This window comes from Hemicordylus capensis, chromosome 4 (genome assembly GCF_027244095.1).
Source record: "Hemicordylus capensis ecotype Gifberg chromosome 4, rHemCap1.1.pri, whole genome shotgun sequence".
Taxonomy (NCBI): Eukaryota; Metazoa; Chordata; class Lepidosauria; order Squamata; family Cordylidae; genus Hemicordylus; species Hemicordylus capensis.
Genome location: NC_069660.1, coordinates 291,779,906 through 291,803,702, shown reverse-complemented (window position 1 = coordinate 291,803,702; position 23,797 = coordinate 291,779,906). Strand labels below are relative to the sequence as shown.

The 23,797-nt window shown below is 43.2% G+C and overlaps 1 protein-coding gene across 4 annotated transcripts in view; it reads left to right on the top strand.

Annotated features, from left to right (window-relative positions):
- ANGPT1 (angiopoietin 1) overlaps nucleotides 1-23,797 on the top strand; it is a 274,758-nt gene that overhangs the window by 75,610 nt on the left and 175,351 nt on the right. The window lies entirely within an intron of this gene.

Genomic DNA, 23,797 nt, shown 5'->3' with positions numbered 1-23,797 from the left:
TTCCTCATAATGAATCCCTATGAGGATTCATTATATGCCTTTGTTTCGTCTGTTCATTTTGACTGTCACTGCCATGTGCCAACTACACCCTCCCCCCGCCACACACACACAAACATTGGGGTACTCAGTTTAATTTTTAATCTATTTTTGAGATGTTTAGATTCTTTGGTGTCTTCATTACACACCTTCAATTCTTCTGTTCATTTTGACCACACTACTTTGCAGGTGGGGGTGGGGAATTCCCATGTTCCAACTACCATGTTCAATCCCATGTTCCAACTACCCATTTTTCCAACTACCCATGTTCCAACAATCCTATGTTCCAACTACCCCACAACCCACTGGGTACTCAGTGGGGTGCTACTCAGTTTATGTTCTAGGATTTTTTCCAAGTGTTTAGACTCTTTGGTGTGTAATGAATCCTCATAGGGATTCATTATGAGGAAAGATTATTAGACACCAAAGAGCCTAAACACTTGGAAAAAATCCTAGAACATAAACTGAGTAGCACCCCACTGCTTTGCGGGTGGGAGTGGGGTTTAGTTGGCACATGGCAGTTGACAGTTGGCACATTCGAAAAGACAGTCAAAATGAATAGAACTAATGAAGGTGTGTAATGAATCCTCATAGGAATTCATTGAGGGAAAGTTATTATACACCAAAGAATCCAAACACTTGAAAAATAGTGACCACACTTTTTGCTCCATAACTCCACTTCTACAAGGTCTACAGCTTAGCTTTTTTCTTTTCTTTTTTTTAAATGAACACTGGGAAACTGGGGGAATTAATAGGTGTGATCCGAATCTCGAATTGATTTGAATCGAATCAGGTGTGATTCAGTTTGTACCTGAAGCTAGCCAATGGACCACAGGGGTGATTTGTTTTGTCTCTAAATCACCCAAATCAGCTAGATTCAGGTACAAATTGATTTGTACCTGCATCAATGTGCACATCCCTTACAGTGGCTTGCCAAATGTGCCAAGGGAACTCTCACACAGGATATGAAGGCAACAGGCCTCCCTTTTTGTTAGTCCCCAGCATCTGGTATCCAGAGGTATACTGCCACTGAATAATTTAGGTTCCATTTGGCCACCATGACTATTAGCCATTAATATACCTACCCCCCACAAATTTGTCTAATCCCTCTTTAAAGCCATATAAGCTAGTAGCTGTCATTTCTTCTTGAAGCAGGAACACCATTAGGCATGGACTTGTGGGTCTTGGTCCATGTGTCCACTCTCTTAGAGGGACCCATAACATTCCCCACGGGAAAAGGGGGCCACTTTATATTTCTGGGATGGCTTGTCCTAGAGTTCTGAAATTTGGCAGAGATGTTCTGGTTGAGGCCTCATAGGCAGTGTTCTGATGGGGGGCGTGTTGTGGCTTTCAACTGCTTCCCAACTGTAATCTGATGCAGTGTGGTGGTTTGGAATATATCTTTCCTGGTGCGTCCAAATAAGGTGTAAAATGAAAAATTTGGATAGCAAAAGAATTAAATTCTTGCATATGCTTAAATGCAAACCTATTCTTTGAGTTGGGAACAGCCTAGGTCACAGGTGATCAAACTTGAATCTCCAGATGTTGTTGGACTATAACTCCTCCTGGAGAGGAGCGCTGGTCTTGTGGTAGCAAGCATGACTTGTCCTCTTAGCTAAGCAGGGCCCACCCTGGTTGCATATGAATGGGAGAATAGATGTGTGAGCACTGTAAGATATTCCCCTCAGGGAATGGAGCCGCTCTGAGAAGAGCTTCTATGTTCCAAGTTCCCTCCCTGGCAGCATCTCCAAGATAGGACTGAGAGAGACTCCTGCCTGCAACCTTGGAGAAGCCACTGCCAGTCTGTGTAGACAATATTGAGCTAGATAGACCAATGGTCTGACTCGGTCTAAGGCATCTTCCTATGTTCCTATATACCATCAGTCAATTTCATTGAGTGACTCAAGTTCTAGAGAGAAAGAGAGAATTATATCCCTTTCCTCTATATCATGCATAATACTTGAACTGATGATGAGTGAAAGAGAAATAAAACTATCTTTTAGTATTATGTATAATTGTGTATATATTAGGGAAGTGCATGAATCGATTTTTTCAATTCAATTTGTGCCCGAATCAAATTGCCCCGATTTGTTTTGTGTTCAAATCTGCGCCCTACAATCACCTTAGATTTGATTTGGATTTGATTTGATTCAATTTGGATTCAGATTGATTCAGACCACTTATAAAGGTCCTAGGAGCACCATATTTGGGTGATGGGTAGGTCCCCATGGATGACACCTACCACCCAAATTTCAAGGCATTGGAGCACTTGGTTGATTTTTAATGATATATATTTTTTAGTTTTTACAGATTTTGCATATTTCTGCCATAGGATATAATGGGGATTTGAAGTCACCCTATCATAAGCCTAACATGGATTCCCAGCTTTAATTTAAAACAAAACAAAACACCTAAGCTCTAGCTTAGAAGAAGTGGAGTTATGGAGCAAAATGTGTGGTCATTGTTTTTCTAGTGTTTGGACTCGTTGGTCTATAATAACTTTTCCTCATAATGAATCCCTATGAAGATTAATTGCACACCTTCCTTTCATCTGTTCATTTTGACTGTCATTGGACTGTTCCAACTGTCAACTGCCATGTGCCAACTAAGTGTTTTGATTCTTTGGTGTCTTCATTACACACCTTCATTTCTTCTGTTCATTTTGACCCCACTGCTTTGTGGGTTGGGATGGGGAATTAGTGGCATCCCATGTGCCAACTACCCCCCAACCTGCAAGCTACTAGGTACTCAGTTTATATTTTAGGGATTTTTGAGGTGTTTAGACTCTTTGGTTTGTATTGAATTCTCATAGGGATTCATAATGAGGAAAAGTTCTTAGACACCAAAGAGTCTAAACACTTGAAAAAATTCCTAGAACATAAACTGAGTAGTACCCCACTGCCTTGTGGGTGGGAGTGGGGTGTAGTTGGCACATGGCAGTTGACACTTGGCACTGTCCAAAGACAGTCAAAACGAATAGAACTAATGAAGGTGTGTAATGAATCCTCATAGGATTCATTGAGGAAAAGTTATTATAAACCAAAGAATCTAAACACTTGAAAAATAGTGACCACACATTTTGCTCCACATCTACATTTCTACAAGAGCTAGACCTTAGCTTTTTTTAAAAGGAAAAAGAAAGAAAGCTGTGAATCTGGGGAAACTAACAGGAGGAACCCGAATCTCAAATCGATTTGAATTCAATATGGCGTGATTCAATTTGGACTCAAATCTAGCCAATGGACCATAGGGGTGATTTGTTCTTTCTCCAAATTGCCCAAATCAGCTAGATTCAGGTACAAATCAATTTGTACCCAAATCCATTCGCACATCCCTAATAATATTGCTTTCACACACATGGGTTGAAGTGGGAAATGCTTTTGTAGCTGACAGCATTAGGATTAACGTTGCTATAACTATAAGCAAAGCCAAAATGAAAGCTTCCAGTAACTCTCTCCAAATCCTCTGCTGTCTTGTGGCCTGCCCCTTTATTCGTGATATGACCCATTCCATTTGTGGTCCATTACTGCAGAATGTTAATGAGTTCCATGCAGGGCTTTGCAAAACCAAAAATATAATAACCATAAATAAAGACACAAATGGAAACGTGGTTTCTTACAGTATGTGCTTCTGCTCTATTATTTCTGCACAGATTTCAGCTGGCCTTGATGTTCTTTCGGTCAATTCTCTATTTAATCTTGTGCTAACTACAGCAGCTTCAGCTGGAAACAAAAGCCCCCCTCTCTCAACACGACTATATGTTGTGGTGCTTCAGAGCAACAAAAGCTGCTTAAACCCTGCTACAGCTGATATGCTGAGTTGGGGATCCCTCTTAACAACTGCCCTCACCCCATTTTCACCAGATGCTTTTGTATGAGCAAGGTATCACACTTCATCTATTTAACTTCATTTGTTTATATGTATTCATTTATTATGTATTTATTCAATTTATATATCGCCCTTCCTGAATTGGTTCAGGGTAGTTTGCATTAAAAATCAAAAACACATAATAAAACAATTAAAATCAGAAAACATTTAAACCAGATTAAAATTAAAACTAGATAGAATTAAAAGCCAGGCTAAAAAAGATGGGTCTTTAGGGTCTCCTGAAGGCCTCAAAGGAATACTGAAACATAGGAAGCTGCCTTATACTGAGTCAGACCATTGGTCCTTCTAGCTCAGTATTGTCTATACAGACTGACAACGGCCTCTCCAAGGTTGCAGACTGGAGTCTTTTCCAGCCCTCTGTGTGTGTGTGTGTGTGTGTGTGTGTGTGTGTGTGTGTGTGTAGGTTCCCCTCCCCCTGCAGGCCTCCCCTAGTGTCATTATGGCCCAGTTTGGGTGGTTTTCGGCCCATTCCAGACCCCTATGTAGTTGCAGCGGCCATTTTGGAGGCCACTGCACATGTGCTCTCTGTGTGGCTGGGTCATGTTCAGTGACTGTACAACCCTTTCCCCTTTCAAGTCAATTTATTGTAATATCGGAATTTGCCATTATACCACCATAACACAAGAAAACAAACCTTAAAGACTGAGCATTTAGAAGCAATGCAAATCATTACAAGAATCATGACACCTGGGGAAAACCAAAAACACTATAATGGTCCATAGTTATCCATAGCATTTTCTTTAGCCTTACAATATAATAACAATAGGAACATAGGAAGCTGCCATATACTGTACTGAGTCAGACCATTGGTCCATCTAGCTCAGTACTGTCTACACAGACTGGCAGCAGCTTCTCCAAGGCTGCAGGCAGGAATCTCTCTCAGCCCTATCTTGGAGATGCTGCCCGGGAGGGAACTTGGAACCTAGATGCTCTTCCCAGAGTGGGTCCATCCCCTGAAGAGAATATCTTATAGTGCTCACATTCAAATGCAACTAGGGCGGACCCTGCTTAGCTAAGGACAAGTCATGCTTGCGACCACAAGACCAGCTCTCCTCTCTCTCTTGAGCAATGTGACATACCTTAGTGTCCTTTAAGAAAAACAACTTACCATGATAAGAATATCCCATCTTTGAAACAAATAGTGATGGATATACATTGCATGGAGGTCTTTGTACATCTCGCATTCAAATATAAAATGGACAAGATCTTCAATGGACTTGAGATTGCACTCTGTGACTTCTAGGGAACGCATGTACAATTGATGTACAGTGTACATAACTACAAATTTGTACACACGCACAATTATGTACACATTCTGTGGAGCTCACACATAACAGTACACTCCCTATCTGTATCCTGCATTTCAGGTGGCCTGTACCCAGGTTCACTTTTAAAATGAACCTGTGACATTGAAGCTTGGGGTGATAAGAGTTGTAGTCCACAACATCTAGGAATCTCTGGGTGATGGGGAACACTGGTCCAGAGATGTTACTGGGAAAGAACTTTGGCCATTATGGCTGGGAATGATGGGAGTTGTTGTCTAACATTTTAGACAACTAAAAATGAATGCACATGCAGTCATTCCCACAAAAATGCAGATATCTGTATAGACTCCTGAACAACATAATACCTGGATTGTGATTGGCCACAGTCAGCCAATGAGCTTCATGGCTAAGTCGGGATTTGAAGCCGTCCTAGCCCAATATAGAGTATGCACTAACTGCTGCACTATACCATCTTTCTATGCTGCCTAATGTTATTTTTTCTAAAAGCGCTAAGTAGTATACCCATGAAACCAGAACACATTATAAGGTCACTTATTAAAAACTTAGAAATTAAATGCACAACGCACTCTCAAAAACTTGCAGCAGTTTAGCCCACCCAAACCTATTCCAGCCCAAATACTACCTAAGAAGCAGAGTTTTCAACTGTTTCCAGAATGGCACCAAGGTTGGCCTCAGTCAGAAGTCTACAGGGATAAGCTTCATCACTGAGATGTGGCAACCTCTTTGTGGGTCCTGAAAGATATGCCACACTTTAGTAGAATCTGAAGCAAACCATTTTCACCAGATCATAAGAAGAAGGGATAGTTCTGGGTGGATGGGGTAATTCTGAGTGGCTAAATATCTCCCAAAAGCTGGACCTTGAAGAAGCAAGATAGAAAAAGTATTGATGCTTTAGAATTTTGGTGCTGGAGAAAACTTTTGAGGATACCATGGGCAGCCAGGAAAACAAAAAGATGGATCATAGAACAAATCAATACAGAATTTTCACTTGAGGCACAAATGACCAAGCTCAAACTATCATACTATGGACACATTATGAGAAAACCCAGCTCCATTGAGAAGTCCATAATGCTGGGGAAAGTTGAAGGCAAGAGAAGAAGAGGACAGCCAGCAGCAAGGTGGACGGACTTGATTATGATAACAATGAATGCACCACTGAGAGACTTTAAAAGCCAAGTTGAAGACAGATCATCCTAGAGATAATCTTTCTGTCCGGCTTTTGAGAGGAGAAATTCTCCAAAGTGACCTTTCTGCTCTCTCACAGTGAATTATAGGCGTGGGCATTGCCTCAGAGTTGGGGAAGGAAGGAAGTCTATTCACTCCCCTCCTTCACCTATCAGTGGGAGCCAAAAGCTTGCGCTCCTGTCCAGGAGACTCTCATGCCCACAAACCCCATCCCGACTGATCTGCTCATCCTTGGCAGCCTCTGCCTTAAATAAATCCCTGCATCTCAGACACTCCTCCCTGCTTTCGGCCGGCTCCATCTTCCCTGGCCAGGCACATGTCCTGGACACCCAATCTCTGGCCTCCAAAGGGAGCTCATTCCCCAACTCCACCCGCTGCCTTATCATTCCTCCAGCTGCTTGCAGCTCTGGAGCTGTTATCCTGGCTATTCCCTCTCCACCAATCTGCTGCCTCTTGGGCGACACCTGCCCATCCCCCAGCAGCTGTGGCATGTCTCTCTGAATCCTCTCTGGCTTCTGAGAGGTAATTGCCAGGGCTGTCCTGGAGTCTGGAGCCCCCGGCTTCTCTTGGGACTCTATTGGCTGGCTGGGCACACCTCCCTGTCTCAGGGAGAAGGGGAGGAAACCCCGATACTATCTATATGGTCACTAATAGGGGTGCATGGAACTGGCTGGCCCAGTTGGTTCAAGTCTGAACTGGACTTGAACCTGACCAGCCCAGTTCTATTCCGCACCCCCTTGAACCATCACTCCCTCCTCCCCGGCAGTTCACTTAGGTCCTGGAGGTTTGCATTTTTTTTAACCTTTTAGCCCCTTTGGGGGGCTTCATCTAGGCTGTGGGGGGTCTGTGAAGATTCCCCCTCCTCCCACCAGCCTCCCTCATCACCGCCATGGCATGGCCTAGGGCCTCACAGAGGCCATTTGCACATGCGCAACAGCCATTTTTGTTTAGGCAGACATCTTTTTTTAAAAAAAAAAATGGCCACTGCACATTTGCACATGGCCTCTGCAAGGCCCTAGGCCATGCCAGACCATTTGTGCATGCGCAATGGAGGACAAAATGGCCACCGCACGAGTCTATGGAGGCCCGAATGGGCCTAGTAAAGTAGCTGAACGGGCTGCAGCGGTGATGCGGGAGACTGGTGGGGGAGGGGGAACCTTCACAGACCCTCCCGTGGTGTAGACGAAACCCCCAAAGGGGCTAAAAGGTTAAGAATATATATGTGTATGTAGTATATATAATAGAGAGAGAGAGAGAGAGAGAGAGAGAATGCACCAGGGGGTCCAGTTCAACCCTGAACCATTGAACCCCCCCAGACCAAAACCATGAACCGCGAACCCCTGAACCAATTTGCACATCCCTAGTCACTAAGAGTCAACACTGACTTGACAGCACTTAATCAATCAATCAATCAAATATCTCCCTGCAAATTAATACTTTCTTGTTGCGCCAATAAACTATGACAAAATGCTGCAAATTTATTTGTTTAATTAAACAGTTGCCCCACCATAACAGAAATCACAAGACAGAAAACGCCATTTTCACCATCATCTTCTTTGCACAGTTATACTGATGATGTGGGGCACATGAATTACCATGAGATAGTAAATTACTAAATCGTGACTACCAGGATGAATATAGCAAGACTGTGGAAGGATATTGATGGACCTATGGATTGGCTGAATATAATATAAGATAGGTTGCATTGGTGAAACATAGTCAAGTCAAGTCAAATTTTATTTATGGTCCTAGACCAAACAAATTGGTGAAACATATTCATTTTGCAAGATTTAGAAAAGGGAGAGAAAGGATTGGGGGACTATTAATTACATTTTTAAAAATATCCTGCATTTCTTCCAAAGTAGATCAGGCAGTATAGCGCGTGTGTTTCCATTCTGTTATCCATATCACATTTGTATCATGTCTTTTGTCCAAGACACACACGAAGGCTGTGCCATATCATCCACCCCAAATCCTGTGAGGTAGGCTAGGCTGAGAGATAGTGAATGGCCCACGTCACCCAATCAGCTTCATAGTTAAGCAGGAATTTACCCAGGTCTCCCCAGATTAAATCCAGCTCTACATCCATTACATTCCACTGATGTTTTAATGTCCCTGTGTGGATACTCAAGCAAGAATGGAACAGGAGAAACAAAGACTTTTGAGAGCTTATGATTTCTACTCCTGCTATGAAACCTTATTTCCTGGTTTTATGTCTGTTTTGGTCAATTCCATTAACAATGCTACACACTGACTACAGACTCTACTTTTAGAACTGACTCTGGTTTTAATACGTTTTGAGGCCGTTCACATGAGTTGAAGAAAAAGAGAAGAAGAGGACGAGAGCTTTGAGAATGCCGGGGAGGGCAGGAAAGGGGAAGGCAGGATAGCACTTACCTTCACCCAAGATGATCCGGTGTGGTCCCGGGCCACATAGCTCATGCACCCACATGACCAGTGCTTTAGTGAGCTGCACAGCATTCTGGAGACCAGGAAAATGACTCCCGGCCTCTAGATATCCCATAATGCACTGCACAATGAGCGTGCTGCATTGAGGGATTCTGCCCTGAGTTGGATGCTCGAGGCATCCGGCTCTATTTGCTCAGGCTGCATGAAGCCCGAGCATACACATGACCCTGTACCTGGGTAAAAGGGGGTGCCTGTGCCCTTTCACCCAGATAAATGGTCAGGTTGAAATTCCAGGCTACATGGTAGGGCAGCGCTGGGATCGGCTTTGATCCCTGTGTTTCACAATACAGTCCTACCCAGGTAGGGCTGCCCAGGGCTCATGTGAACATTTTCTTTGTTTTCCTCTTGCTTTTTTTCCCCTAAATGCCAACTCTGTTTAAATCTTGACTGGTGGGGGACACATCATCTCTGCACCACGTGCTAAGAAGATCATGTAGCTAGATATGCAGAAAAGACCACAGAGATTTAATGATTTCATTTTTATCCAGATCCAGAATGGCACATTTTGGATAGTTGCACTCCATTTATTAAGAACACAACAGAGTTGCTCATTTAATCCAGTCATTCAGAAACCAGATGGTTCCTATCAAGAGCTGAAGCAAAATTAAGAGCTATTCTTGAGAATATCTGACACTCTAGGAAATGGTGCCAAGGACTAACAGTTAGCTCAAGAAAAAAGTAGCCACCCAAGCTACATGTTCGTCTCATAGAAGAAAAGATGTGGGTACCCATTACTTTTTCTCTGCAGGGCTCAAGCAGCTTGGGAAGGTTGCTTTGATAATAAAAACAGCTTGTGATGAAAAAGTTCCCATGGTCTGCCTCAAAGGTACTTTGAGTGAACTAAGATTGGGGAAAATAATGCATGTAATGGAGCATCACCTATAGTTTGACTCTTGCAGTGGTTCCCAAACTGGGAGCCTCCAGATGTTGCTGAACTACAACTCCCATCAGCCCTGGCTACAATTTATTGGGGATGATGGGAGCTGTAGTTCAGCAACATCTGGAGGCTCCCAGTTTGGGAACAGCTGCTAGGGTCTGCTTCTCATTGAGATGGTGAACATTGGCTTGGGTATACCACTTTAGAGTGCAGGTAGGGGCTCACATGGTTGAAAGTTCCTCAGCGTACAAACATGCCAAAATGGAACATCAAGGCAACAGGTAGATGAGAGCCCTTCTCTTTGACATCTACATTTATGTATGGAAGGATTTGTTGCTGCTGCTGCTGCATGTAGTCAAGTGAACCATCACCTCCAGTCTGGGAAGAAGACTTCCTTCCAAAATAGGAAGGCCTGTCCAAATGAAGAGAACAGAAAGGAACACAAACTCTGGCAAAAGAAATGCAAGGTGACAATAAGGGAGGCAAAAAGAGAGTTTGAGGAACAATTAGCTAAAAGTATCAAGGGGAATAACAAAAACTTCTTTAAATACATCAGAAGCAGGAAATCTGCCAGGGAGGTGGTTGGACCATTAGACAATGAGGGAGTGAAAGGGATTATTAAGGAGGATATGGAGGTTGCAGAGAAGCTAAATGAGTTCTTTGCGTCCATCTTCATAGCAGAGGATACTGAGGATATACCTGTTCCTGAACCAGGCTATTTGGGGATGGAGGCTAAAGAATTGAGTGAGACAGAAGTGACAAGAGATGATGTTCTATGTCTGGAAAAACTGAAAACTAACAAATCGCCAGGGCCGGATGCCTTCCATCCAAGAGTCATCAAAGAACTCAAATGTGAAATTGCTGACCTCCTTGCTAAAATATATAACTTATCCCTGCAACCGGGCTCTGTACCGGAGGACTGGAAAGTAGCCAATGTAAGACCGATTTTCAAAAAGGGATCCAGGGGCAATCCGGGAAATTACAGGCTGGTTAGCTTAACGTCTGTTCCAGGCAAATTGATGGAAAGCATCCTCAAGGATAAAATTTTAAAGCGCAAAGAAGAACAGGCCCTGCTGGGAGTGAACCAGCATGGCTTCCGCAAAGGGAAATCTTGCCTCACAAAGCTTTTGGAGTTCTTTGAGAGTGTCAACAAGTGTGTGGATCAAGTTTATCCAGTTGACATAGTATACCTGTACTTCCAAAAAGCTTTTGACAAAGTTCCTCATCAAAGACTCCTGAGGAAGCTTAGTGGTCATGGGATAAGGGAACAAGTACATGTGTGGGTTGGTAATTGGTTGAAGGACAGGAAACAGGATAGGTATAAAGGGAGAGTTTTCAGAATGTAGGGAAGTAAGAAGTGGGGTCCCCCAGGGATCTGTACTGCGTCCGGTGCTTTTTAATTTATTCATAAATGATCTAGAAGCAGGGATAAGCAGTGAGGTGGCCATATTTGCAGATGATACCAAACTCTTTTGTGTAGTGAAATCCAAAGCTGATTGTGAGGAGCTCCAAAAGGATCTCTCCAAACTGGGGGAGTGGGCAACAAAGTGGCAAATGCGGCACAGTGTCGACAAGTGTAATGTGATGCACATTGGGATGAAAAACCCCAACTTCAAGTATACGCTGTTGGGATCTGATCTGTTGGTGACTGACCCAGGAGAGGGATCTTGGGGTCGTGGTGGACAGCTTGTTGAAAGTGTCGACTCAATGTGCGGCAGCTGTCAATAAGGCCAGTTCCATGCTGGGGATTATTAGGAAGGGGACTGAAAATAAAACAGCTAATATTATAATGCCTTTATACAAAACTATGGTGCGGCCACACCTGGAGCACTGTGTACAATTCTGGTCACCACATCTAAAAAAGGACATTGTAGAACTGGAAAAGGTGCAGAAGAGGGCAACCAAGATAATCACGGGCCTAGAGCACCTTTCTTATGATGCAGGACTACAACACCTGGGGCTTTTTAGTTTAGGAAAAAGACAACTGTGGGGAGACATGATAGAGGTCTATAAAATCATGCATGGTGTGGAGAAAGTAGATAGAGAGAAATTCTTCTCCCTCTCATATAACACTATAACCAGAGGTCATCCTATGAAATTGATTGCCGGGAAATCTAGGACCAACAAACGGAAGTACTTTTTCACACAACGCTTAATCAACTTGTGGAATTCTCTGCCACAAGATGTGGTAACAGCCAACAACCTGGATGTCTTCAAGAGGGGTTTGGATAACTTCGTGGAGGAGAGGTCTATCATCGGCTACTAGTTGGAGGGCTATAGGCCACCTCCAACCTCAAAGGCAGGATGCCTCTGAGTACCAGTTGCAGGGGAGTAACAGCAGGAGAGAGGGCATGCCCTTAACTCCTGCCTGTGGCTTCCAGTGGCATCTGGTGGGCCACTGTGCGAAACAGGATGCTGGACTAGATGGGCCTTGGGCCTGATCCAGCAGGGTTGTTCTTACCACCTCAGTAAGAACTGGGTCATAGTCATGTCAATGTCTCATAAACGTTACACAGAAATTCAGCTCACATGATCAGGAAGAGGCTAGGACAAGCATCCTACCCAGGGATGGGAGCTGTGTGCAATCCCAATTTTCGATCATGTTCTAACGAACAACTAGGTGGAGGGGAAGTGATTAGAATTAGAATAAGCTCATCCAACCTTTGCTCAAAAGCTTTCCTGGAGTTTTGATCTGCTTTGGAAGCTCCTATTTGCATTTAATTGCCTATCAATCATGGACATGCCCATGTAATTCTAGAATTTTATTTTTTTTTAAATTACATGGCTTCTGCATGTTTTGGGGTGGAAATGGATTAGCCTCTTGGATAATCTAGTTTCATTCTCCCCTTCCAGACTTGGCTTCTGATAATTTCATTTGAATTTTGTCTGGATGAAAGCCATCCTAATCAGATCCCATGGAGCACAGATGAAACAAATCCAAGGGGATGTCTCATTAAGAAAACAAGTCAAGGCGAATTTTTCCCTACTTGTTCTCTTCGCAGTATTGACAGACCCTAACCTCACCAGCAAGCCTTTTCTCTCTCCAAATGCTGAAGGGTCAGACCTTCCTTGGAACATATTGCTGGAGTGCTTTGGCACAGGCTCTGCACTTGCCATGGCTGCTACATTTCAACAAGGCTTTTAGGTTGTTTGAAAGTTGCAAAGCAATGTGGGACTTCGCTGTATCCCTTTGCCAATTTCACTTGGCGTTGGCTGGTGTTGCAGGTCAGGTTCTAAATCCCTCCAAAAGCCTAACAGACATTTTTATTAGGCTCCCTTAAAAAAAACAAGAGTTATTTTTCGTTGTTGGCAGATGCAATGAAAGTATTTGTATTAGAACAACTAATACAGCCCCATTGTTGTTTGGACAAGAGAGGAAAAGAAAAGATGCGCCTTTTTTCATTAGCCTGTGAAGGAAGCCCTCTGCAGCCACTGGTAGAATAAAGGTTACTGTGTCATTCCATCCGGCACAGCAACAAGATGGCACATTTCATAGTGCAGAAGGAGAGAATATGCAAAAGAGTCTGCATAACAGTAAATAATTAGCATATCCATGCCAGCCACTCTGTCCTTTCGGTTGTGTCACATTACTATGGAGACTGGAGCAGAATGTTTCAATTTCAGAAAATGAGGAAAGTGCGATAGCAGCTGTTTTCTTCCATTGGCTATCTTAAATTGAAACTACAAAGAACAGGTGCCAAAATATTCTTCTATTTGGGAAGAAGAGCTGGTCTTGTGGTAGCAAGTATGAATCGTTCCCTTTGCTAAGAAGAGTTCATCCTGGTTTGCATTGGACAGGTGACTACATGTGAGCACTGTCTGTTGTAAGATAGTTCTCTTAGGCAATGGGGCCATGAGCTCAGTGATAGAGCATCTGCTTGCACATAGAAGGTCCCAGGTTCTGTCCCTGGCATCTCCAGGTACAGCTGGCAAAGACTGCTGTCCAGAGGCACTCTTATGCCTGGACATGCAGTCCAAAGTCCAGGGGCACCACACCACCTGGGGGGCGTCCTTTTATATGGCCTTTCATAATCTCAAAACTTAAGGTGGTTTGCAAAAGTTAAAATACAATAAAATTCCATAAAAGTTACGTTTATAACCTTAAAATCAGTTAAACATTTAAAACCATAAAACACCAAAAATAATTTAATAAGACAAGCAGAAGCAAGAAAGCTGAGAAACCTAGCAACTTCTAAGGGGTAAACTCCTGAACAAATAAAAAGTTTTCTTTTTTTAAAACAGCCACAGTTGTCAAGGAGCAGACGTTCACTGGGAGAGCATTCCAGAGCCTGGGGAAACAACAGAGAAGGCCCTGTCCCACGTGCACAACAATTTAGCCTCTTTCCATGTTGGCACAAGAAGCAAAGGCCTCTCTGACAAATCTCGTTGGGTGGGCAGAAACCCTTGGAAGCAAGCAGTCCTTCAGCTATTGAGGGCCCAAACCATTAAGGGCTTTAAAGGTAATAACTAGCATGATATTTCAAATGCAGCTTCACTGAATCACCTATACGATTTACTTTCATTTGTTATCCTGAACATGGAATTTTCCTGAAACTGCATGATCAGGCATCCTGTTTAAATAGTTGGGATCATTCACAGACAATATTATTTATGTCATAACTGTAGTTCTTTTCTGATGGACTGTGTACACAGTCAACTGCTGCCACCGATGGCCACATATGCCCCATCATCAGAGATATTTACATCAGTTGCTGCCATGTCTGACCATCATCTGACTATTGGAATCATTAGGAAGTGATGAGCTGATGAGATTTTGGCTGATCAAGCTTGTGGCAGAATCATAGGGTCATTATATCCAGCCTTCTTGAAGGACCATGCAGACCAACCTTATAGCTAACAGGTACACCAGGGCCATGCCCCATCCCATTGGAGTGCCTTCTGCTTAGGGCTAGTAGGTTGGGAAGGGATAGTTTGACCAGAGGGTAATGAGCCTTGCCAGCCCTGTGGGAGAAGATGCTCCTTCACTTTGCCTGGCCTCAAACTGTATGGAGCTTTGAAAATAACCACTGGCACTATGAATAACACGCTAAAGCAAACGGATAACCAGTGCAGCTCACATGAACCAGTGTCATGTTGTCTGTAAGTCTCAACCCACCTAAGACTCTCACAGCTGCTTTCTGGACCAGTTAATGTTGATTCGCTGCCCATATGAGAACAAAATCACCAGCCTACAAATTGCCCAATGTGTCAACAAGTCCTCCAGCTTGATCATTAGCCTGCTTGGCTAGCCAGCTCCACTGGAGAGTACCTCACAGTGGTAGTGGTGGTGGTGGTGTACAACTATAACCTCACTTAGAAGGGAATGTCCTGTGCTTTCATTTTCCGTCTTTGTGTCTGTTTCATAGCAAACCACCAAACCTTCTCCCTGGCCATATGGCTATTGTTTTTGACCTAATTACTTTAATTTATTCTTTAAATATTTGGCAATATTGTTGGGAAATGAATTGGGGTGTGTTTTTTTGGGGGGGGGGATTTTCCTATTATCCTTATTCTTACCAACCCCCCCGCCTATTCCAAAACAAAAAAGCTAATATGTCCCATAGCTTCTATTAATGTGATTTCTCCAGCTTGCTCTTGTTAAATTTAAAAACACATTTTGTAATTACTTCATCGTGTCTGGACATATCAGATATAAACTACAGTTCTCTTGCAAAGCAGAACTGAATCACATCCATGCCTAATGAAGCCATTATGTCCGGTCCAGAAGCAGTGGTTTATGTAGTAAGCGAATCAGCTGCACAAAATGAGATTTTATGGCTGCCAATTGGCCTGATTTGTATGGCCTCGCAAAATGCGATCATGGTCATCTTTCTATACTTTTGTATCACATAATGACCATTGTTGGCCAGTTGACTCCGAGAATGCAAGTCACTTCCATCAGCAGTGTAAGTTCAGATCAGGGCACTGATTGTGTGTGAATAAAGAGAGAAGCAGTTTGGCACTTTGAATGTAGCTAGTGAAGAGGAAGCAAGTCTGAATTTTTCAGCTGGCTAGCAAGATGCAGTCTTGGGAATGGCAGCTAGGGATGGGGAATGGGGCTGCATGCTTGCTCTAGTGTGAACGAGCTTCCCCTTTATACTGGATGGGTTTACCAATGGCTACTCTTCATGATGGCTATTTGTTATATGTGTGTGTGTGTGTGTGTGTGTGTGTGTGTGTATAGATAGATAGATAGATATAGATATAGATATAGATATAGATATAGATATAGATATATTGATATACCGCTAATTGCCCTAGTGCATTTTTGGGGGCTAAAATTAATATAAGACACTGTCTTATTTTCGGGAAAACACGGTATCAAACTAAACCCTACTGGATGATGATCTGTTCATGACAAGGGAGTTATCTCAAACTCTCCCACCTCTGGATCATTCATTTCCTGAATGATCATTTCCAGATCCAAAGTATGTACCACCATGTGGGTAGAGCGCGATACCAATTGAGATAGGCCTATGGTTGCCATGCTGGCCATGAAGTCCTGAGCTAGGGGGGCCTCAGTGAGGACATTGAAGTCCCCCAAGAGAAGAAGCTTGGGGAACCCAATACCACCTCCAAGACCACTCTATCAGTTCAGGTAGGGCGTGAAGTGCAGTAGGGTGGTCGGTACAGCAGCAGAATCCCCAGCCTATCTCGGAGGCCTACACTCAAGGACAAATACTCAAAATTTGGAAATTGCTTAATTGGGCACCTGGAAAGGGGAAAGGTCTCACAATAGATGACTGCAACGCCTCCTCCCTGACCCTCAAGGCAGGGCTACTGCAGGATCAGGAAACCTGGAGGACAAAGCTGAAAGAGCCCAACCCCACCTAGTCATCCCACCAGGTCTCTGTCACATAAATCAGGTCAACATGCTCATGCACTATCAAATCACAGTTGAGAGATGTTTTGCCATTTACTGACCTGGCATTCAGCAGCCTCCTTGAGAGGTTACTTGAAACCTTCAGCTTCAGAGGTGCAGGGATGGCCCTTCCATGAGGCGAGGTGAGGTAAGGTGAGTCGAGGAGCAATAGTAGAAGGAGTTGCTTGCCTTCATGTTCTGCTCAGATGTTCTGGAATAACCCATTTGTCCATGTAGAAAGGAAGATCCTGGACTAAATAGACCTGTGTGTGGTCTGATCCCCCAGGGCTCTTTTTATATTCTCATTCTGGTGCTTTGGGAAGAAATGTTGCTGCTTTAAAGACCATCACTGTCTGAACTCCACAGGTCACTCAGCAATTTCAATCCTCTCCTGCCCTGCAAGTGGTTCCTGCGGCCCAGAAGTAGGTCCCTAAGGACTGTGCAGCCCTCAGGAACCTACTTCCGGGGGCCGATGAGATAAGTATTGCCAATAATTGCCACATGCTACATTACTGCAGAATGCAGAGGCACCATGTAGCAACAATGTTCCACTGGCATCTCCAGGTAGGACTGGGTTAGATATTTATGTGTCTGAAACCTGGGGTGCTGCTGTCAGTCGGTGTAGACCAGGGATTCTCAACGTTGGGTCCCCAGATGTTATTGGACTTCAACTCCCATAATCCCCAGCTCCAGTGGCCTTTAGCTGGCGATTATGGGAGTTGAAGTCCAATAATATCTGGGGACCCAACATTGAGAATCCCTGGTGTAGACAATACTGAGCTGAATTGACCAATGATCTGACTCAGTATAAGGCAGCTAGTGTACCTATGTAATCTTGCCACCAGTATAATGCAAGAATGGCCCCTGAGACATAGATTACAGCAGTACAATGACAACTGTATATTGTGCAAAAATTCTTAAATCTTGCCTAGTTTCCTAACTCAAGATTGACATTTGACATGTTGATCTTAACATTCAGGACAGCTGGAATGTTAGCATACAATGGAAAAAAAGCGTGTTCCACTCTGATTGGGAAATCAAATATTTGGTCCCGTGTTGACTGTATTCTCAGAGCAATACAGTAAATCCTAATGTTTAGATATCCTTTCTTACAGTAATGCTGATATTATACACAACAGAGTTCACTGCTGTTCTGGGGGGAATCATAAGCCTCCTTATCCAAAGCCACTGGGTCATTCTGGCTTCTGTATTAACCCTTTCTTTCTTTCTTTCTTTCTTTCTTTCTTTCTTTCTTTCTTTCTTTCTTTCTTTCTTTCTTTCTTTCTTTTTCTTTCTTGCCTAAGTCCAGTTTCCATGCAGTCAGCATCATCTGAAACATCAGTTCTGTGTGCTGCATAAATAAACACCGAGGGCACAATAAAATAAAACTTAGTCACATCTAAGCCCCATAAAATCAATGGAAGTCAGACATAAAGCTCAAGGTTTTTTCATCACATTGGTCCGAATGGGAATCATTAACAACTTTTGCTATATTGTGCCTCAGCTGCAACCAAATACTTTTATTGTCATGAGTTTATTTAGAACGCATTCTTTTTTTCATCACTTGTTATAAGACAGCGGGGCTATTCTCACGATCAGAAAAATTTTACAAGCGGCTAGCCTGCTTTTTTAGCCCTCCCCTTAGCCCAGGTTTGTTGAGCAAGCACTCCACAAACACGGGCTTTCCGATCGTGAGTAGCCATGCCACGCTCTGTGCCATGGCTACTCACGAGGATACCCCCGGAGGGGAGGCGAAAAGCCACCTCCCGGCTCCCCAGTATGCCTGGAGCTTCCGGGGGGCCACGTAGCCCCTGAGCTCCCCAGCCCTGCCGGCTCCGTCACGGAGCCAGCAATCGTGTGGGCGGTCGATCCAGCTGCCCAGGGCTTCTGCTGGGATCGTGTGTGGGGAGAGCGGGCAAAAGTGGCAAAAGTGGGTCTCACTGATCGTGAGACCCACCTCAGCAAATATTTTAGGGATATAAGGAACCGCTTTTCTTGACATGATAGTTCATCAGATGCAGCTTCTACAGCTAGTTTCCTACACTGGGTGGGCAAGCAGCTCAGCATCTGCTTTGCATGCAGAAGGTCTGAGGTTCCCTCCCTGGCCTCTACAGGTAGGGCTGAGAGAGCCTCCTGCCTGAATCCTCAGAGAGCTGCTGCCAGTCAGTGTGGACAATACTGAGCTGGATGGACCAACAGCCTGACTCAATATGAGGCAGCTTCTTCTGTTCCTAAGGTGTGTTTGGAGGCTGGTGGTACTGCATAAGTACTTGCTCTGTGTACTGTCTGAGCCATCAGGAAAGCTGATTACAGAGGTATCAATTGCGGTACGGCACACAAATGGCTTTTAGCTATAAATGTTCCAGTGCCATAACATTTGAAATAAGCCTTTCCCCCCTAAAATTTAAGGCAAGCTAAATTGTCTCTAAGGAATTCCCTTAGTTTTTAATAATTATGGAAATGATTTTGGGAATGACTCTCTGATTCTATGTATATGTGATTTAATGATAGTGTGGTGTAGTAGTTAGAGTGTTGGTGACGAATTAAGGGGACTCAGGTTAAACCGTCCTGCTCAGTTGTGAAGATGATGGGATGATCTTGGGACACTGACACCTTCTGGCCTCCCTTGCCAGGCTGCTGTGAGGATAAAATGGCAGAGCGAGAGCAGACCACATTATTACTTTTTAAATGGCAATAATTACAATTTCAGCATATAGGAAGTTGTCTTATACCAAGTCAGACCATTGGTCCATCTAGTTCAGTATTATCTTCACTGACTGGCAGCAGCTTTCCAAGGTTTCAGGCAGGAGTCTTTCCAGCTCTACCTGGAGATACCAGGGAGTGAAATTGGGACTTGTCTGCATGCAAAGCAGATGCTCTACCACTGAGCTACAGCCCCATTGTCTAAGGGGAATATATATCAGCAGACAGCACTCACATGTAGTTACCCATCCAAATGCAAACCTTGCACCCTGGGCAGACCTTGCTTAGCAAAGGAGACCATTTATGTTCACTACCACAAGACCAGCTCCCCTCCCATACTGCTTTTCAGTTTAGGGAGCGCTTACATGACATCACACAAGTGTGATGAACTTGACATCACACTTTACCTAGTTGATCAAGTAGGTATTGATCAACTTTTCAGTTAAAATGGCTCTTGTAGGGCCTACTGTGAGCATGTTGCAACTAATGCTCGGAAGAGTGCCTCTGCTATCTTAAAGTTCTTCTTCCACAAAGGTGGCCACAGTATACCTGCTGCACTTAAGGTTTATGAGACTAAAGTGCTCTCACAATTGATGTATAGTGCTGCTATTTGTGCTCTGCATAACTTTAAACAAATGGAGGTGGTCCAATTAAAATTCTTGCATGTTCTATTCTTGGTGCCCAGATGCGTGCCCAATTTCATTCTATGGCTGGAGGCCGGCCTAACAAGAGTGGAGGCCAGGTTTGGATGCATGTATTTAACCTTGAGATTAAAATCATTTTCTGTCCTTAAGGACTAGCCCCTCTTGTTTTGGAAGATGGCTTCCAATCTAGCTGGTGTAAGCAACTCTACAGGCAAGCATGATTTCCCCCTCAATTTCTAATGCCTCTAGGTCTTGATGCTGCTAAAAGGCTTATAAAACAACGTATAGCAGACAGGGAAAAGCAGAGTGACCTGGCATGAATTCCTGCAACAAACTTTCTTGTAGTTTCATGAATTACCCTAAACCAGCTCACTATTTAATGAATTTAATTACCTTGTCCCAGAGAAGGACCTTCACCCTCGCATGATTTAATGCACTTCCATCTGCTGTACTGTACCCTGCTAACTGAGCAAAGAGGCATATTTTTAAAGTGGTGATTCTCTTTATTTAGCAGAGGGCGAGCAACTGGCCCTATCTAGCCCCAGCAGAGCATCCCTCCAGTGGCTGTTGCTGGGATCAATCTTATGTTTCATTTTAGAGTGTGAGCCCTTTGGGGACAGGGGACCATCTTATTTATGTATTATTTATTTTTCTATGTAAACCGCTTTGAGAACTTTGGTTGAAGAGCAGTATATAAATATCCATAGTAGTAGTAGGTACTGTAAAATCCCTATTACCAGTCAAATCTGTTCTTATGGGGAGGGTGTTGAAACTATGACTCATGTTTTTCTATATTGTATATTGTATACTCTATATTGTACAGAGATATTTGTAAATTTCTCTTATCTCCCCCCTCTTATCAAACATCCCTGTTAGAATGGATGATTGATATACAACTTTTTAATTATCTGATTGCTGTGTGTGACCAAATTTTGTGCAGCCGCATGTAAGATCAGGTCTGAGCTGATTTGAGTTATCAGTGATTTGTATTTCTGGATTATTTTCATTGTGTTTTGTATTGTTTCTGTGATGTTGGGTCAATGACCGTAATAAAGCATTCATTCATACTGCTTTTCAGTCTTCACCACTTAGAGTCCTTGGAGAAAGAATGAGACACAAAAGTTAAATAAATGAACTGTTGTGAAATATATGAAAGAAAACATCAACACTGACAATCCCCATCCACAAGTAAAGGATACATAACATAGCTATTTTCAGAACTTAATTTCTAAGAATCCATTTAGACAAGGACTGCTGGATATACCCAGTATATTCGGGTTTTTAAAAACAATGACATGAACTTGAATCATTTTTAAAGCAGGATACATTTAAGTCATTCATGCACAGTGTACCACATTTTTAGCCACAAATGCTCTAGGAATAAATATTCCAACAGCACATGCTCTTTTAGGGGAGATTTCCCTCTTGCCATTTTCTCTTGATGTTATCTAATACATTGTGCTTAGCTGCTGCCAAAACATGGCCTGAGGACCATTTATGATTATCAGCTTTTCTTCGGTATACACATGGAGGAAGCAAAATTACCATAATTTTGTGCCAGATTAAAGCTTTTTTTTTAAAAAAAGCAATAATCAGGGATGCTTATCTATAGTCCAGTTGAAAGAGAACACATATATGTTGGGGCTCCAGGGTGTGCCCACCCAGCAATGGGCTCAGGGAAGGATACTTACTAGAGGCTGGGGGTGGTGAGGGAAGAGGGCAGCAGCAAGAATGGGTGGGTGAAGTGGGGGTGAGAACAGCCTGGCAGCCCAAGTTACTGAGATTCTACTGACTCTTTTGCCCAACTTCAAATCTTGGTGTGGGAAGCCACTAGAATATCAGGAAATGTGAGGCGGGAACCGGTTTTGGACAGGTTTAAACATAACTTCTGCTGGGAGTCCACACTCCCATCTCCCAACATTTTACTGACATTTCCCCCCACTTCCAGACCAGGCAGCGGTCATGTGAACCTGCCCACAGAGTATTTTCTGTGTGGAATAAAAGATCGGTTGAATGCTTGCCTTCACTAGCTTTGAAATGTACAAAAGTGGTGTTTAAGAACAATAATAGGCTTCAAACTTTCATTTCAGGAGCCTAGTATCTGTTGGTAGTACCAAGGGCATAGCTGCAGTTGAACATAGGGATGGGGAGGCGACAAATATTCCTGTGCCCCTAAAGGAGGGCAGGGGGTCCACCAGCTGAGTGACAGCTTGTGCTTTGCTTGCCCCCTTGTACCCCTCTGAAGAAGGTCCCCCCCATACCATCCAGGGGCCCACTCCAACCTTGCTATGCTCCTGGATGGTACATTCAAATTCCCCCCTTTAATAGTATGGAAAACTTAGGCCAAGAAGGGTCCGTTATTTGTTAGTTAAATACAGTGTTGTGTATCTTACGATGTCAGAAACCACTGTGGGTTGTGCATGGTATTCAGCCCCAGGACACAAATGTATGAGGTGTTTTATTTATTTATTTATTTATTTATTTATTTATTTATTTATTTATTTATGAGATTTCTATCCTGTGCCTTTACAAAAATCCCAAGGAAGCTTAGAAAAGTTAAAATTAACAATCAAACCGCAAACAGCCTAAACACATCGATCTCAAAGCCTGTTTGAATAAAGCTGTCCTCATCAGCTGTCTAATACAGGGGAGAGAAGGAGACAACTGAGCCTCCCTTGGGAGAACATTCCAAAGGGAGGGAGACACAGCAGAGGAAGCCAGACCATTGGGCTGCCCAATAAAGCTCTGCATTGCCTAACTTGTCCTTTTAATTTCAGTGGGACTACTTTGACTAATTTTCCTTATCTTGTCATCCATTTAAGATAACATGATTAGAATCTCCTAAAAGTTTGTTCTTTCTTGCTGTGTCTAACAACTAAGTTCTCTCAGATTTTTAGGAGCTTTTTATAGTCTTATAATCTAGTTTCCTGGTCCTAAATCTACCCTAGGTTATCACCTAAGTCATCATAATGTATACATCCTAGAATTTTTAAATGCATATTTATAGCATTATGAAATTTCTACCGCATTGTATAACTATTATATGTTGTAGTCTGAAAACAAGACAGATCACCACTATATTAAAAACCTTGCATTTTTAGTGATCCAGAACCACAGCAGTTACCTTTCATTTCACACATAATAAAATTTAGGAATGTATGAATACAGCAAAAGCTGCCTAAGTCAGCAGGTTCAAATTTGCGGTAATTGTCCTGTTTGCATAGTATCTTAGTGCCAATGTGTATGAACTCCAGGTGCCTAGGAGATGCAGTGCCTTAAACCTGAGTATATGCCAATTACCTGATTGTGGTAGAGTGATTTTTCAGAATGACTGATGTGCAAAATCATACTCCTTTGCAGCACATTCTGCATATAGTCTCAAAAGCTCATCCTCTTGAAATCAGAAAGTTATGACGGTTGCAGAATAAATCTACCTTGTTGGTGGTTCGTCTAAAAATATAGGACCAGTTCAGATGATACTTTCACTGTGTGATTAGATTCCTCTAGGGATGTGCAAACAAGTTCGAATCCAAACCAATTCAAAGTTGAACTGGTTCCGTTTGATGGCTTGATGTTGAGCCGAACACTGCCAATCCCCTCCACTCCACCCCCCAGTTCAACTCGACATCGGGTCCAACCCTTCAAGCCATTTGGGGGTGGTTCATTAATGTTTTTAAATTTTTATTTTTTGTACTTATCCCTCTGGGGGGTTTCTCCGAGGCCACAGGGAGGTCAGCGGAGCACCCCTCCCCCCGCCAGCCTCCATTTTGCCAAAAAACACCTGCTTCGGGTGGTCCTTGACCCTTTCTGGGCCTTTCCTCCATCATGGTGGCTATTTTGGAGGCTG